Here is a 14,660-nt window from a genome sequence, read left to right as displayed (position 1 = left end):
TGTCTGGGTGGGCACAGCTGAGCTGGGAGGGCCCAGCCAGCTCCCTGTGGGTGCCAGGCTGCCTGCAGTACCCTGGACCTGGCTATGGCCCACCAGGCAGGCTCAGCACCTGGGCTGCACGCCAGGGGGAATTTTCCACCTGCCTGGCCTTGCTGTCTGCTCTGTGGTCTGGAGCCGAGCGTGTCTCCAGCGTACACACCCGAAGGGCCGATGCTCACCGTATCCCATGACAGCCGACAGTGTCAGAGGAGCTGTTGGTTGTGGGTCATGAAGGTCCCCAGGTCACCCAGTGAGCCCCACCTTGAACAGACTGAGGCTCAAGAGAGCAATGACACCACCAAGGTCACAGGGAGAGGTGGCGTGAGCCCAGCCTCCGGCCACAGACTCAGCGCAGAGCACTGACGGTGAGGTGCGGGCCTCTCCCCCACTCCCCCCAACCCCCCTGGGCTGCCACCGCCCACTCCCGGCCCTTCCTTCTTGGCGCAGCTCGGCGGGTCTGCCCCCCCAGATGGATGTGAGAAGCAGCTCTGGCGGGGGGCAGTGTGTGTGTGGCCCTGGCCCTGGCCGCCCAGGCCTAAGGGAGGGGCCGAGGCTGTGCGTGTGACGACTGAAACCACGGGGTGAGCACGGAGGCAGGAAGCCTCCCTGGGAGAGACTCAGGCAGGGGGCAGGGACTCAGCGCTCCGCGGTGGGGGCGGGGGTTGCTGAACCTGTGGGAGGGCCTCCGCCGGGGGTGGGGGGTGGGGGTGGGGCGTTGGGGATGGCCTTTCCTGCTGCCCCTCCGATCTCCCGCCTTGCTGGGGACCCCAAGACCCCCGGCCCGGCCCTAGGCCACCTTCAGGGCTGAGGTCAGATGGGTCAGAGGGCACCTGGGTCCCCGGGCTGGGAGCCCGACCTCCGTCCCGCCCTCGGCGAGGTGACCCAGGTACACGGGCTCCTGCGAGCAAACGGCAAAGGGGGGCCCGGGGCTGGGGCGGCCGAGCCACGCTCTCTCTCCATGCCGCGGGTGGGGGGCGGGGACAGGCCCGCACCCCCTCCTCCGGGGCTCGGAAGTCTCTGCTACCACCTCTGCACCCCATCGAGTTAGCAGGCTGCGCCCCGAGGTGGCCCAGAGAGGACAAGTGACTTGTCTACAGACACACAGCGCACTAGTGACCCCAGAGCCGGGGACGCGCTCCGCACGCCTGCCCCGCCCCGAGACCCGCCGCCCACGAGGAGGAGGCTGCGACCGCAAACACCGCGAGGCCCGGGCCAGCCCGCGCTGCCCCGGCGGGAGGACGCCCCGGAAGACTTGCCCGCGGCAGCGCCGTCGGGGCGGGGCTGGACGAGGCCTGCGGAGGAAGTCCCTCCTGGGAGGGCGGGGCGGAGGCCCTGGGCCCGGCTCCGCCCCCGAAACTCGCCGCGCTGCTCCCACGCGGACTGAGTCACGAGCAGCGTGAAGTCGGGCCTTCCGTGCTGTGCTGCTGTGTGAGGAGCGTGGAATGCAGAGAATTCAGAGTTTCGGTTCATCTAGCTCTGAGAGCTGGTCAGCCCGGCCGAGCCCTGGGCAGGTGTCTGGCTCCCGGAGTCCGCGTAAACACGCCCCCCGCAGGGCTGCTGAGCGGACTCGGTGGAATGATGTGTGTAACTCTGGCCCAGGGCCTGACATGTGGCAACTGAGGCTCAGGTTTTGGATGATCGAATATTCCAGAAGGGGACTCTAGCATTAATAAGCCAGAGTTCAGAAGGACAGGGTAGTGTCCCTGACCCCCGTGTACCCTACCACCGGCTCTGACAGCCGGGCACCCTCTGCCCTCCTCTAGGGGAGGACTCCAGGGGAGGACGGCAGTGGGGGGGCGGAGCTGTCTGTTACCCCGAAACCAGTGCACCTGTTCACAGGCTGCTCCTCCCAAACAAGAGCAGACCTGAACCCCAAAACCCGCAGGGTGTCCCAGGGCTGCCAGCACGGGGGTGGGGGGCGCTCTGTTGTTCCCAGCCCCCACTCAGCTGAGGGGGCCTTTTCTGTCCCAGGGAGTTCCTTAGGTGGGGGAGTAGGGGACAGGGACTGACCATGTGTAACCATGCAACCATACCCCCTGGACCTCTAGGCGGATCCAGCCAGGACCTCACTGTATCCAGGAGAGTCATCAGCCTCGCAGGGTGGAGGTGGCAGGGGGCACAGGGCTAGGCCCCCCAGGAGACAGAACTGAGAAGACACAGCTGGGACGGGGCAGCTGGGCGACCATGGGAGCCTGGAAAATGCCCACATCCAGATGCAGCAGGGGCAGTGGGCCCTCGACCTCCGGCCTGAAGGAGGAAAAGGCTTGGGGAGGAAGAGAAGCCCCAGCCTTTGGGCACGGGGCTGGACCGCCCTCCCGGCAGAGTGGGTCCAGCCCTGTGACATCACACTCTGGGCAGGGCTTCTGGGATCAGTGATCCTGGCTGACGTCAGGGAGACAGAGCGCCGGGGAAACGGAGGGACTGACGGAGATGCTGTAACTCGTAGTGAGGGTGGGTACAGCATTGCAGGCACGAGCCACACTTAAACGGAGTGCACGTCAGTGTGCAGAACAGGCGTGGCCCACGATCCTCTCAGTGGGGCAGAGGGGAGAGAGGTGGGGAAGGTCCCTGCTGAGATGGGTGGGGGAGGTAAAGGCCGGTGGGCTCTGCAGATGGCGGCAGGGGGAACAGGTCAGGACAGCGGCCTCTGAGGTCAGGACAGGGAACTCTGCGTCTAGACCATCCACCTCCTGCGTGAGGCAGATCACTCCAGTGTTTCGGAAGGAACATCATGCAGACCCCCAAGGACACTTTCTCATCTTTCCCACCGATGGTCGACTCCCAGAAGCTAAGTCCCAGGTTCTTCATCTGGAAATACAATCCATAACCCCGTCTCTGCTGGCTATCACAGGACTCTTGTGAGGATGCAGAAAGCACATGTAAGGGCATCTCACTGCAGGGGCCACAAGTGGGTGAGGGTTGGTCCTGGAGCTCTGCCCACGTCCCACCGGCTCCCTCAGTCCTGCGTGTGGCGGGTCCTGTTACAAACTCCTTGAAGACAAGGACCTAACCTGTGCTTCTGTTTAACAGCCTCTGGGCAGGTCTTATCCCACAGGAGGAAGGATAAGCCTTGCTGAGAGGTCTTTAAAGTAAAGGATTTAAGCCTCAAGAGCTCTTTCTGGCAGCATTTTCTGCCTCTCTGGGCTGTTTGGCCTGCTGCAACTGATGCTGATGTTGGTAACAGTGGAGGGGAGGAAAAATTCTTCCTTTACCTTCTTATGTTCAGCGACTGGTATCTGCAAATCAAACTAGGAAAAGACAGATTATAGGAGAAAAGGCATACAAATTTTATTTGATGTCAATATTTTATTTTTTATGTGCATGAAGTTCTTCGCAAAAGAAGTGAAGGGACTTCCCTGGCAGTCCAGTGGTTAAGACTCCATGATTCCACTGCAGGATTCAAGCCTGGTTGGGGAACTAAGATCCCACATGCCATGAGGTGCAGCCAAAAAATAAAATAATAACAATAAATTTAAAAAAGAAAAGTGGAGAGGGCAGGGGCCAAGAGCCAGGCCACCGATGCAGGCCGGGGGGGACTTCCCTGGTGGTCCAGTGGTTAAGACTCTATGGGTTGACTCTGTGGGTTAACTCTGTGCTTCAACTGCAGGAGGCATAGGTTTGAGCCCTGGTGGGGGAACTAAGATCCCGCACACCACGCAGTGCAGCCAAAAACAAAAACGGCTGGGTGATCAGGTCAGGGTGATCACGGTGTCCATGGCTCAGGCGTGGTGTAGGCCCGGTTCACAGACTGGTCGCAGCCACACAACCTGCAGCACGAAGCCCCACACCCCAGCAGCTGCGTGTTGACAGATGTGAGAATGATTCCAGAACTAGAAAAGATCCAGAAAGGTAAACAATACTCTTGGGTGGACATAATAATCACAGGCAAAGATAAGCTCCTGAGTTATGTGGAGCGTTGACGCTGGGTGATGTGATTTGCTGCATCCCAGACAGGGGTGGATACCGAGATGTGAGAGATGAGAGGATGAGTAGGTCTGGATTTTCCTGGAAAAAGAGACATGGTCACTGTTCCTGCAGGGATTTTTCCACTCCACCCTGGAAGAGGAGAATACATAAAGGCCTCGTGGCTATCTGTGGGAGAACCCGTGCAAAGCATGCACACCTCGCCAGCTGACCGGTCCAAGGCTCGAGGGCACACACGGGGTGGTGCAGACAGCACAGCGGGAGCCCTGGGGCCTCGGCGCCCCCCCCCCGCCCCCGCCCCTGAAGTTCCCGATTGTGACAGCCACAGAGAGTCTGTCATTTTCTCCTGGCTTTTATGTTGTAAGCTTGAGGCGAGTTTCCTTTGCAAGATTGCTTGATCAGAAAGCATTTTAATGGAGGAGCTATACAGCTGGCTCGTACATGGAAGCATCTGGGCGAATCCGTTCCTTCTGAGTCGGGGTCAGTGTCAGCGGTCCCGTGTCAGCTCCTGCCTTCGGCTCTGACCCAGTGAGTTGCTGCTTTGGGGTTTGTCGCTGTCAATACGGTGCACCCAGGCTTCTCTAGGAGCCGCGTGAGGCCTTAGTTGACCGGCACTGAGATCTTAGTTCCCCAACCAGGGATCGAACTCGCATCCCCTGCATTGCAATCTGGATTCCTAACCACTGGACCACCCGGGAAGTCTCTGTCCACAGCTTTGATTGTGCTGTCAGTTCCGGGGGTGTACACAAATGTCAAAACTGATCCATTTGTACAATTTATGTGTGTGCAGATTATCGGACGTCAACGATTCCTCAATAAAACTGTTTAAAAAAGCAATCCTGGAGCCGGAGTGTGCGGAGACACAGCCCACACGAGGGAGCGTGCCTGCTGCGTATGCCTGTGACACATCCTCGCCGGGTGAGCTCGGGCCGCGCTCACGAGTCCAGTCATGTCAGGGGCACTGAACGTCCTCCGGCCTGAAGCAGCAAAGCCACCACCCTCACATTCGGGGTGCTCACAGTCTGGCTAAGAACACCGGCGGTTTCAATGCACTGAGGCACCGAGTTCTATCCAGGAGGTGTGATCATGGCGAGCTTCCTGGAAGAGGTGCCATCTAAGCTGACAGGTCCATAGGGTAGGGTAGGAGTTAACCAGGCAAAGACAGAAAGATGGGCTTTCCCAGCAGAGGGAATGTAATTGAAAAAGTCCAGAGACAGGAGAGGGGTCCAACAAGCCCACGGCAGGGGTACGGCTGTCCGGTAGGGAGGAGGCAGCTGGAGAGGTCCACAGTCAGGGTCCAGGGTCGGTCCTGAGGGCAGTGGAAACCCTCAGGAGCTGAGGGTGCTGAAGTTAGAGGCTCGAGGGCTGCAGGACGGAGGGTGGGTGGGAGGGGCCAGGGGTGGGCATGTGGCTGGAGGCTGGAAACTGGGTAACGGGTGATCGTGGTGTGCTGGGCAGGAAGTGCTGAGTGTAAGAAGTTGCACTGGATACAGAAAGAGGCTGCTGCTGCTAAGTCGCTTCAGTCGTGTCCAACTCTGTGTGACCCCATAGACGGCAACCCACCAGGCTCCCCCGTCCCTGGGATTCTCCAGGCAAGAGTACTGGAGTGGGGTGCCATTGCCTTCTCTGCAGAAGGAGGTTGCAGTGGACAAAGCTGCCTACAGTTGGTTTTAATTAAAAGCAGAGCAGCGCTAAAGCATCTGAAGTGAAGACTGAAGCCAATCCCGCTTCTGACAAAGAGGAAGCTCCTCGCAGACCAACACTGGCCAGTGGGTCCAGGCAAGGAAGTGGGGTCCAAGCCCTGGGCAGCAGACCTCAGCTGACACAGATCTACACAGGGACCTGCTCTGGGCTGGTCCTTCCTGGAAGCGGAGTAGAGACTCTGTATGGGCCCTCTCGGCAGTTCTGAGAGCCACCTTTAGCCCTGAAAAGATCTCCTTTAGCTGAAAATAGATGCTAGTTTGCAGTTAAGAACGCTCAAGAGTTAAGCAAAAGCGTAGCTAAGGACCAGGGGGTCGGGAAAGGTGTAGTGCCAGGCCCAGAGGTCTGTGTTGCATTTGGAGGGACCGGAGTGGCGGACAGGTGCAGACAGGAGGTGTCAGAACTGTGTGGGGTGGGGAGGGGTGTGACGGGGTATGTGAATTTAAGGTGAAGCAACAGGGCAGTTCCTAGAGACGACAACATACAGGATGTGGTCATGGAGCTGGACCACTGGTGGACAGTGGAGGGGAAGCCTTGGGGTTGAGGGCAGGGAGCAAGGTGGTTACTGGGTGGATAGGGTTTCTCCGTGGTCTACTAAGTCACCTGAACAATGGCAGGACAAGAGCCCCCAGAGCAGGCCCCCAGATCACACAGAAAGAGGCCACGTCACCGCAGGTGGTAGAGAGAACAGCGGAGAGGGGGAACGGTAAGGCCGGGGGAGCAGCAAGGTGGGGACGTTGGCGAGCGGCCCGAGGAGCCTGGAGGGCAGGGGGTCCTCAGGGCAGGGGGGGCCGGGAGGGCCCCCGGGAAGGGGTGGCAGAGCCTGTCAGTGTTCGCGCCTCAAAAGCTCAGGTGTCGCCAGGGGAGGACCTGGAAGCGGCGGTCGGGAGGGCATGATCTGAGCAGCCGGGGGACAAGGGCGCCCAGGCGGCTGGCGCTGTGGGCGCCCCACGGGGCGGTGCTGGCTGCTCCATGGTCTCCCGAGGAGGACAGAGCAGCCCAGCCAGGACCCCGGCCTTGGAGGAATCCAGGCCACGTGGGCAAGTCGTGAAACTTCTCTGGGGCTCAGTTTCCCCCTTGTGAAGTGTGCACAAGGATGTCTAACCTGCCAGGTTGTTGCAAACTTTGGAAATAAAGTTAAAATTTGGCACTAACTGAGCGGCTGGCCCAAGGCAGGTTTTCAGTAAACAGTAGCTGCTGTTGGAGAAGGCAATGGCACCCCACTCCAGTCCTCTTGCCTGAAAAATCCCAGGGACGGCGGAGCCTGGTGGGCTGCCGTCTATGGGGTCGCACAGAGTCAGACACGACTGAAGTGACTTAGCAGCAGCAGCAGCAGCAGCAGTAGCTGCTACTGTTTTTCTGATTATAATTACATCCCTTTGGGGAGAGTGAGGCTCAGAGGAGAGGGGACATGGGGGTGGGGTCCTGGGGCCTGAGGAACCTCGGGGTCCAGCCCTCCTGGCCCCCTTTCCTCACCCTCCCTGCCCCTTAACTGGCCTCCTCCAGAAGGCTGGCCCTGGGGCGTCCCAGGACCCAGGCGTCTTCTTTCCCCGAGACCAGGTCGCCATCCCCATGTGGAAAGCCTTCCACTGGGTAGGCCGTGCCTCCCAGCTGCTGCCCCCACGGTCCCCAGCCTGCTCCTCCCATCAGCAGCTCCAAGCCATTAACCCCCTGCCCACCGCTCACATCTCTCAGCTTGTGAGAGACCAAGCCTCAGCCGGAGGACCACCCGTGGGCACCGTGGAGCGGGGCTGGAGGGCCAGGACGCTGTGGGGAGCTGTCCGGAGGGGAAGGAACGTGCTGGGACCCACCCCAAGGCCGCAGACAGGAAGGAGATCTTTGCTTTGCAGCATCAGCCATGTTCCGCAGGCGCGCCCACCCCCACCCATTGCCCTTCCCCCATCCGTCCCTGGACCCCCGCCCCTGTCCTCCCTGCTCTCCCCGCCTCCTCGGTCACGACAGGAGCCGTCCAGGCCCCCCTGGTGTCTGGGACTGGGGTCTGGGGGAGCCCAGGAGGGTGCAGCTGAGGGGCAGAGCCAGACCTCGTGTCCCACCCCAGCCGTCGCCTGAGCTGCCGGAGCCTCCCAGGCCCCGGCTTCACCCAGAGTGCCGCAGTGCGGAGGAGGGCACGGCCGCCCACTCCCGTGTTCCTGCCTGGGCAAGGCCGTGGACAGAGGAGCCTGGCGGGCTGCAGTCCACGCAGTACATGGCTGAGCATGCGTGCATGAGGGTGGAGGGGGATGGCTTGGTAGCAATAAACTGGTAGAACTTAAAAAAATAAGAGTACCACGGCAGATGAGCCCCTGAGCCCGCCTCCTCCCCCCAGCCATGTCCCCCGGGGTCTTCAGTCTGGGACCAAGTCACTCGTGCCGTCCTGATGCCCCCAGCCCTGACCTCACTCAGCGGGCCTGGGCAGCCCCTCCTGCAGCAGCCCCCCCACCCGCCCACTGGCTTCCTCTGCCAGGACGGCCACCTGCCTCCGCCGGCCCTAGCAGGACTGGGCTGGGAACATCTCCAGCCCACGACAGGCCCAGTGTCCGTTCCAGGCCCTTCTGGGGAGGGAGGAGGCCCAGGGCGGGGCTGCCAGAGTCAACACAGCAGTGTCTGTGGGCAGGGACTGGTTTGGCACCTGCAGGCCTGGTTTCAGCCCACAGGCCCAGGGCTCAGCCTCTCCTGGGTCACCCAGAGTTCCTGGCCCCCAGCCCTCTGCCTCTGTCGGGCAGCCAGGCCAGTGCTGGTCAGAACCACTTCCCACCCAAAACCGGGCCAGCGCCTAGAGAACTGAGACCCTAAACCTGTACCTAAGACAGAAGGACCCTGCCCCGTGTGATCGACTCACATCTCTCACCCTCTCACCATCTCCAGTGTCAGCGTGACGTTACCAACCCAGCACAACTTCCAAAAAGACCCATCGGCTCATCAACGTTCGCTCCCTAACCTCTTTGATCCTTTGCCTCAGAATTGCTTGTCCGCTGTTTCCACCAATCTTCACCCAGTTCTGCTCCAGGCCGCTTGTCCTGAAAGGCCCATCTTCAGTCCTAAACCAGACGTCCGGCTGTGCCCACTCCTTCCCCACTCTCGCCCCCATCCAGGTGAGCGGTGGACTCTGTTGGTGAGGTCTGGGGAGTGGGCGTTGGACACTTTCTACTCGCCTGCTCCCCACAGTGAGCCATATCCCGGTCCCGCAGGCTCAACCCCAGTAAAATCCCAAGCCCGGCCCCCACCCTCAACATCAAGTCTCCAGAATTCCTTGGGGGGGGGGGCGCCCAGCCCCCTTGACAGGGACAGGAAGAGCGAGTGAGGCCCCGGCACACCCAGGTCTGGTCGCTTGTGGACCGGGGGGTGGGGGGTGGGGGGGCGTTGGGAGGAAAGGGTCTGGATTTAACTAACAAACCTGAGGGTGCGGGGGCAGTGGGGCCCGCGGGGCTGGACAGGGAGGCTGGGTTCAACAACAGCCTGATTTGCTTTGCAAAGGCTGCGGGTGGTCCATGCCCCGCCAGGGACGCCCAGAGGGCAGGAGGTGCGGAGCCCCCTTCCCATTCCTCCTTCCGGGGCTCTCCAAGCTCTCCTAGCCCGGCCCTCTGCACCCCAGTTCTTCACTCCCCACCCCCATACCTGTGTGCTCAGGGGTGGGGGCCCGTCCCCGAGGAGCCCGCCCCCTACAGAGGGGGCGCTCCGCCCCCCGCCCGTCCCCACAGGGACACAGACTGGGCCCCTCCCACCCACCTGGGCCTGGGTGTGCCCCCCGGGCAGGCAGTGGGCGCACAGATGCCCTTTGCTCAGCAGGCAAGGGAAGCCACGCCTGGGGCTGCCCTGCCCAGGCCCCCTCCCCACTAGGCACGTCCTTCCTCTCTCCCAGCGGCCGGGGGCTCGGGTCCCAGGGTGGCACAAAGAGGCCTTTGTCTGGGCTGCACACGATTGTTCTCCCCTCTGGAAACAGGGCTGTGTCTCATTATCAAGCTCTCAGAGGCGGGATCAAAGGGCGCAGCCGCGGGCGCTGGGGCGCTGTCCTCACCGCCGGCCCTGCCTGGCCCCCAACACCGGGACACACTTTCCGCCCTGGGCAGGGCCTGCGTGAGCCCTGGAGCGGCAGGGGGCTGGGGAGGGCCCGGGCGGGTGAGCCAGCCCCCCCACCCTGCCCCCAGCGCTCAGGTTACAGACCCCGCCAGCGCCCTGGGTGTGAACGTGCGGAGAGGCACTGCCCCAGCAAGGAGGGTGCGGCCTGCCTGGCCTGGGGCCACCCCTGCTCCCAGAGCCCCGTCGGGGGGCAGCCCTCGGGGCCTCTTCCCTCCGCTTGCTTTGGCACCAGGTGAGGCCCTGCCTAGAGACATGGCTGACCTCCCCACCGTCCCGGCATCACCCACGGGGAGCCCGCACCCGGAGGCCTTCCCCACCCGCGGCTCCTCTGCCTCCATCAGCAGGGCCCACATGACTTTCTCAAGCCAAGTCCGGGTCACGTGGAGATTAAAGCCAGTCCTCCCCTCAGGCCTGGAGCCCCCTGGGCCAGGGCTAGGACCGGCACAGAAGTCGCATGATCTAGGGAAGAAGCCCGCGGGGCGGACGCACGCGGAGTCCCGGGAGGAGGGGCACAGGGGTCGCTGGGGTTTCATCAGCGGCCCAAGCTGGGGGTGGGGCAGCCGAGGCTCAGCCAGGGGGCTCCGCAGGTTCCCGCGCAGCTGAGCATGGAGGTCGGTCCCGCGCGGCCTCCGGCTGGTCTCCCCGCCGCGGCTGCCACCAAAGCTATTATGATTCACGTGTCTGGGAGACCCAGTCTCGCCCCAGGAGGCTTACAGGCCTGCGAGATGGAGCAGATACGAGGGACTGGATCGGACGGGAGTGCGCACGCGGGCTCAGGGCAGCGCGCCAGGTCAGAGCAGAGCCTGCGCCCACGAGCCCCCGGGAGCCGCTCTGCGGGCCGCGGAGCCCCCGGGGACAGGCCCGGGCCGGGGCTGCGGCCGGAGGGGCGGGCGGGCCCGGAGGAGCGGAGCAGTCAGCGTCCCGCGGAAGGAGATAGGGCCCAGGCCTGTGGGGCGGCGCACCGCGCCTCGGTGGGCCCCCCTCGCTTCCTGGGAAGCCGGAACCTGGGGGTCTTCTGCGCCCGGCGTTGCCGCCGAGTCCCACCCCCGCTCAGCTTCATTGGCGCTCCTGCCCGCCGCGCCCTCACAAGCCCTGTGTCCTGCCCGCCGCGCCCCCACCCCTGCCTGGAGGCCCACTGAGGCCACCTCCTCCTCCAGGGTCTTCCCTGACCACACCTGGTCACCTCTCCCAGGCATCCTAACTCCCGCGGGCTCAGGGCCCTCCCCGCCCCCCAGGGTGGGGGCCAGGCCTGCCGTGTACCTGCCTTCACCCGGAGAAGCCCCTGGGCTCAGCAGGGCTCAGGAAAGGCAGGGTGGTTAAGCTGCAGTTTATACCGGTGGAAACAGAGGCCCAGAGACACGAAAGCCTCCCCGCCGGCGCGGAAGGCAACGTTCACAATACGGGTCAGCTTCCCGCGGCCTCGCACTCCGCACTGTCACCCCAGACTCTCACTGTCCCGCTGCCTTCAGAGGCCGCCCCACCCGGAACACTCCTCACCCAGACAGTTGCGCTGGCTCTACCCCGGGGCCTATGCACGTGCTCTCCTCGCCAGAAGGTTTTGCCCACCACCACTCCTGGTCCTCCAAGACTGCAGAGAGGCCATCCCACCCGCCGTATCTACAGCTGCCTGCTCACCTCCTGTGTGACCCTCCACGCACGCTCCCATCTCACCCTGTAATCACTGCGGAGTGGTTGGTCCCTGACACCCTGAGTGCAGGCCCTGCCTGGTGGTGGCCCCGCGCCCAGAGCTGTGCAGAGGGGCTCCGAGGAAACGTGTGTTCGGCGGATAAAGAAAGTGTGAGTGACTTGGGGAAGGATGCCCCACAGGTGGCAAAGAGGAATGGGAAGGGCGACGCCAGCAGCCCTGAGCAGCAGAGCAGAGCCCAGCGGGGACCAGGGAGCTGCGCTCCGCCATGTGGGCTCAGGGGCAGCGCGGGCTGTGGACGCCGGCAAGAGGCTCACCGCCAGCCTGGGAGCCTGAGTCGGGGCGTCTCCGGCTCTTATCAGCTTTCTCTGAAGCGGTTATCACTCTGGACTTCAAACAGCTGCCACTATCTCGGCCCGCCCAGGCACTTATCGGGTTGTGGAATAACAGCTCTCCAGGTTGCTGGGAGCCCGGTGGGCAAGCCATGCTCCCCACCCCCGGGCCCTCCTCAGTCTGGGGAGAGATGGCATGTGGGGGGATGTCCCCCAAAGCCGTCTCAGGCTGGTCAGGGTAGAGAAACCTAGCCCAGGGGCCTGGCTGGTCCAGCGAGCCTGTTCAGGGCCCCAGGTGCCTCCTCTAGAGCAGAGTCCTGGGCCCCTGGGACCCCTCACAGGCCGACTCTGTGAGCACAGCCATCCGCCTTGGCCTCCGAGGGGGAAGGGGAGTTTGCAGGGAAAAGGAGGCCAGTGCCCCGAGAAACCACCCCCTATCCGCCAGGACCCCGCCCCCTTCGGGACCCAGCGGCCGAATGGGCCAGTGGACGGGGTCCCCGGGCCCGTGCGGTGGAGGCCAGGCACCCAGGGAGCAGCCCATCCCCCTGCCCACCCCCCAGTGGAACCCAGGCTCTGAGACGCCCAAGCGGAGTCCAGGAGGCCAAGGCTGGCCCCGGCTTACCTCTGTGCACTCCAGGCGGGGCCCCCTGAGACGGGACAGTGGGGCCTCTCCCCACACCGGGGGCAGGGGCAGGAGGGGGCGGGAGGTCGGAACGGCCCCCCGTGCCCTGGAGGAGGGGGCACCGCTTTCCCCTGCCCCCCACTGGTTCAGGGACACGTGGGGCTCTGGGGAAAGCTGGCAGGGTCCCCGCACCGTCACAGGGGCAGGCAGGCGGCTGCCAGCGAAAACAGGAGGCACCCGGGGGGTAGGATCCGGATGCCGTGTGCTCACCTGTGCAGAGGAGTTTGTCTGTAAATAAAGGTCAGGGTGACTGGAGCAGAGACAGGAGAGGGCACAGGAGGTCGGAGGGAGAGACGGTCAGTTTCAGATCCCGGGGCCGCTCAGCTGGGCGCGGAGCTCAGGCTCGACCCCGGGGACTGAGGAAAGCTCTGAGGGCTTGAGTGGAGCCTCCAGCCACCAGCTCTGCAGGTTTGAGAGACCTTCTGGCTGTGGAGAAGGACATGGCAACCCACTCCAGTATTCTTGGCTGGAGAATCCCGTGGACAGAGGAGCCCGGCGGACTACAAGTCCAGGGAGTCACAGAGTCGGACACGACTGAGCCACTAAACCACACGTGCAGAGGGACACAGAGCTGCAGAAATGTGGCGGGCGTGCCACGGAGAGATGTCTTGGGAGAAGCCGCAGATGCCCTTGTATTTCTCAACATGAAGATGTCGGAAGCCAAGTTCCCAGCAAGTGGAGGGCCCTCGGGTTGGTTTTGCTTGTTGTTTTTGAAAAGGGAGTCTTCAGAGTCCAAAAGGACAGGGCAGACAATGTGGCTTGGTTTCTGGACCACCGGGATGTGGCGAATATCACAATAAAACAAGGCACATGGAATTCTTGGTTTCCTAGCGCCCATGACGGTTGTGTTCACGTGATCGTGGGCTCTGTTAAGTGTGCAATAGCATTGCATTTCCATAGAAATGATGTGCACACCTAAATTATCGAATTTTTTATTGTTAAAAAAGTGCTAAGCATCCAACAATGCACGGCTATGACTAACCTTCAGCTTGTAAACGACACAGCACCTAAGGTCTAAGCCCTGGCTGCCTGGTCACTGACGAGCCCGCCGTCCGGCAGCCTCTGTGTCCACGCGGGACAGTGAGGACAAGAGCAGTACAAATCCAGGGCTTCCCGGTGGCCCAGCGGCTAAGCCTCCACGCTCCCAGTGCAGAGGGCGCGGGTCTGATCCCTGGCTGGGGAACTACGATCCTGAATGCCTCGCTGTGTGGCCAGAAAATAAAAGAAGCAGCATAGCATCCATTCCACCGGGACACGGAGCCGCACAGTCTCTCACGGCAAGAATTGCCCAGATGTCAAGTAAAGGGCAACTTGTGCTGTGTCCCCCGCAGCGCTGTTCCTGCCCCGGGACCCTAAAGCCAGCACCCAGCACCCTGAAGGCCTTGCTCTTACGAGGATAAGACGCCCCAGGTGTCAAAGAACAAGACAGTCCCAAGTGAAGATCACATGTTTCAGAATTCATAAAACAGGAACACAAGGAAAGCAAAAGTGCAGGCGGGCGGCAGGGGGTGCCTGCCAGCAGGGTGAGCGGGCGAGGGGGGGCACAGCCACCATCAGGGCGGCCACAGTCGCACCCAGTTCAGGGTGGCTCCCAGGGCCCCCACCCGGGGCCTCCTTCCCGGCCCCCCAGCAGGCCTCCTCTCCGAGGGGGTGGGACCCCTGGGGGAGAAGGGTCACCTGTCATCAGGAGCTCAGACTGACTAGCGAGCAACGTATGGGGTTGCCCAGGCCCACTGAGTTCTTTCCATGCAGAGCGGGGCAACCACAGCTGGGCACGGAATTCAGGGCTTCAATGAGGGCACGTTGAGGTGGTTTGTCACCCAGGTGGCACACCTGGGAGCGAAAAGGGACGGCGGGCGTGAGCACGGGGGGCTCCCAGCGGGCTCCCGCGCTGCTGTCCTCCGGCGCCTTACCTTGTTTGATCCTCAAAACAGAATGACTGATGCCGCAGGAAGATCTCCACCACCAACTAGGTGAGTAAGTCAAGACGGGGAGTGCTGAAGCGAAGCGCCCTGGGTCACCAGGTGGTCAGGAGGGGCGTCTGTGCCACCCACCTTGGCCTGGGCCAGGGCTGCCCCTCCCGCCCTTCTCAAGCTCTCCCACCGGGATTCCCCAGAGCTGGCATCTTGCCCTCCTGATGTGCCACCGGGGGAGGTGTCACATGCCCTCTTGCGCCCAAGGCTCCCACACGATGGGGTCCTGGTTGCCGGCTGGCAGGAAGCGTCCAGCCCCAGAACCCATCACGTCCCCTGCTCTGGGA

The sequence above is a fragment of the Giraffa tippelskirchi genome, chromosome 5 (genome assembly GCF_054371585.1).
Source record: "Giraffa tippelskirchi isolate mGirTip1 chromosome 5, T2T-mGirTip1v1.2.pri, whole genome shotgun sequence".
NCBI lineage: Eukaryota > Metazoa > Chordata > Mammalia > Artiodactyla > Giraffidae > Giraffa > Giraffa tippelskirchi.
The sequence above is the reverse complement of the archived record's forward strand: the minus strand, read 5'-3'. Positions refer to the sequence as shown.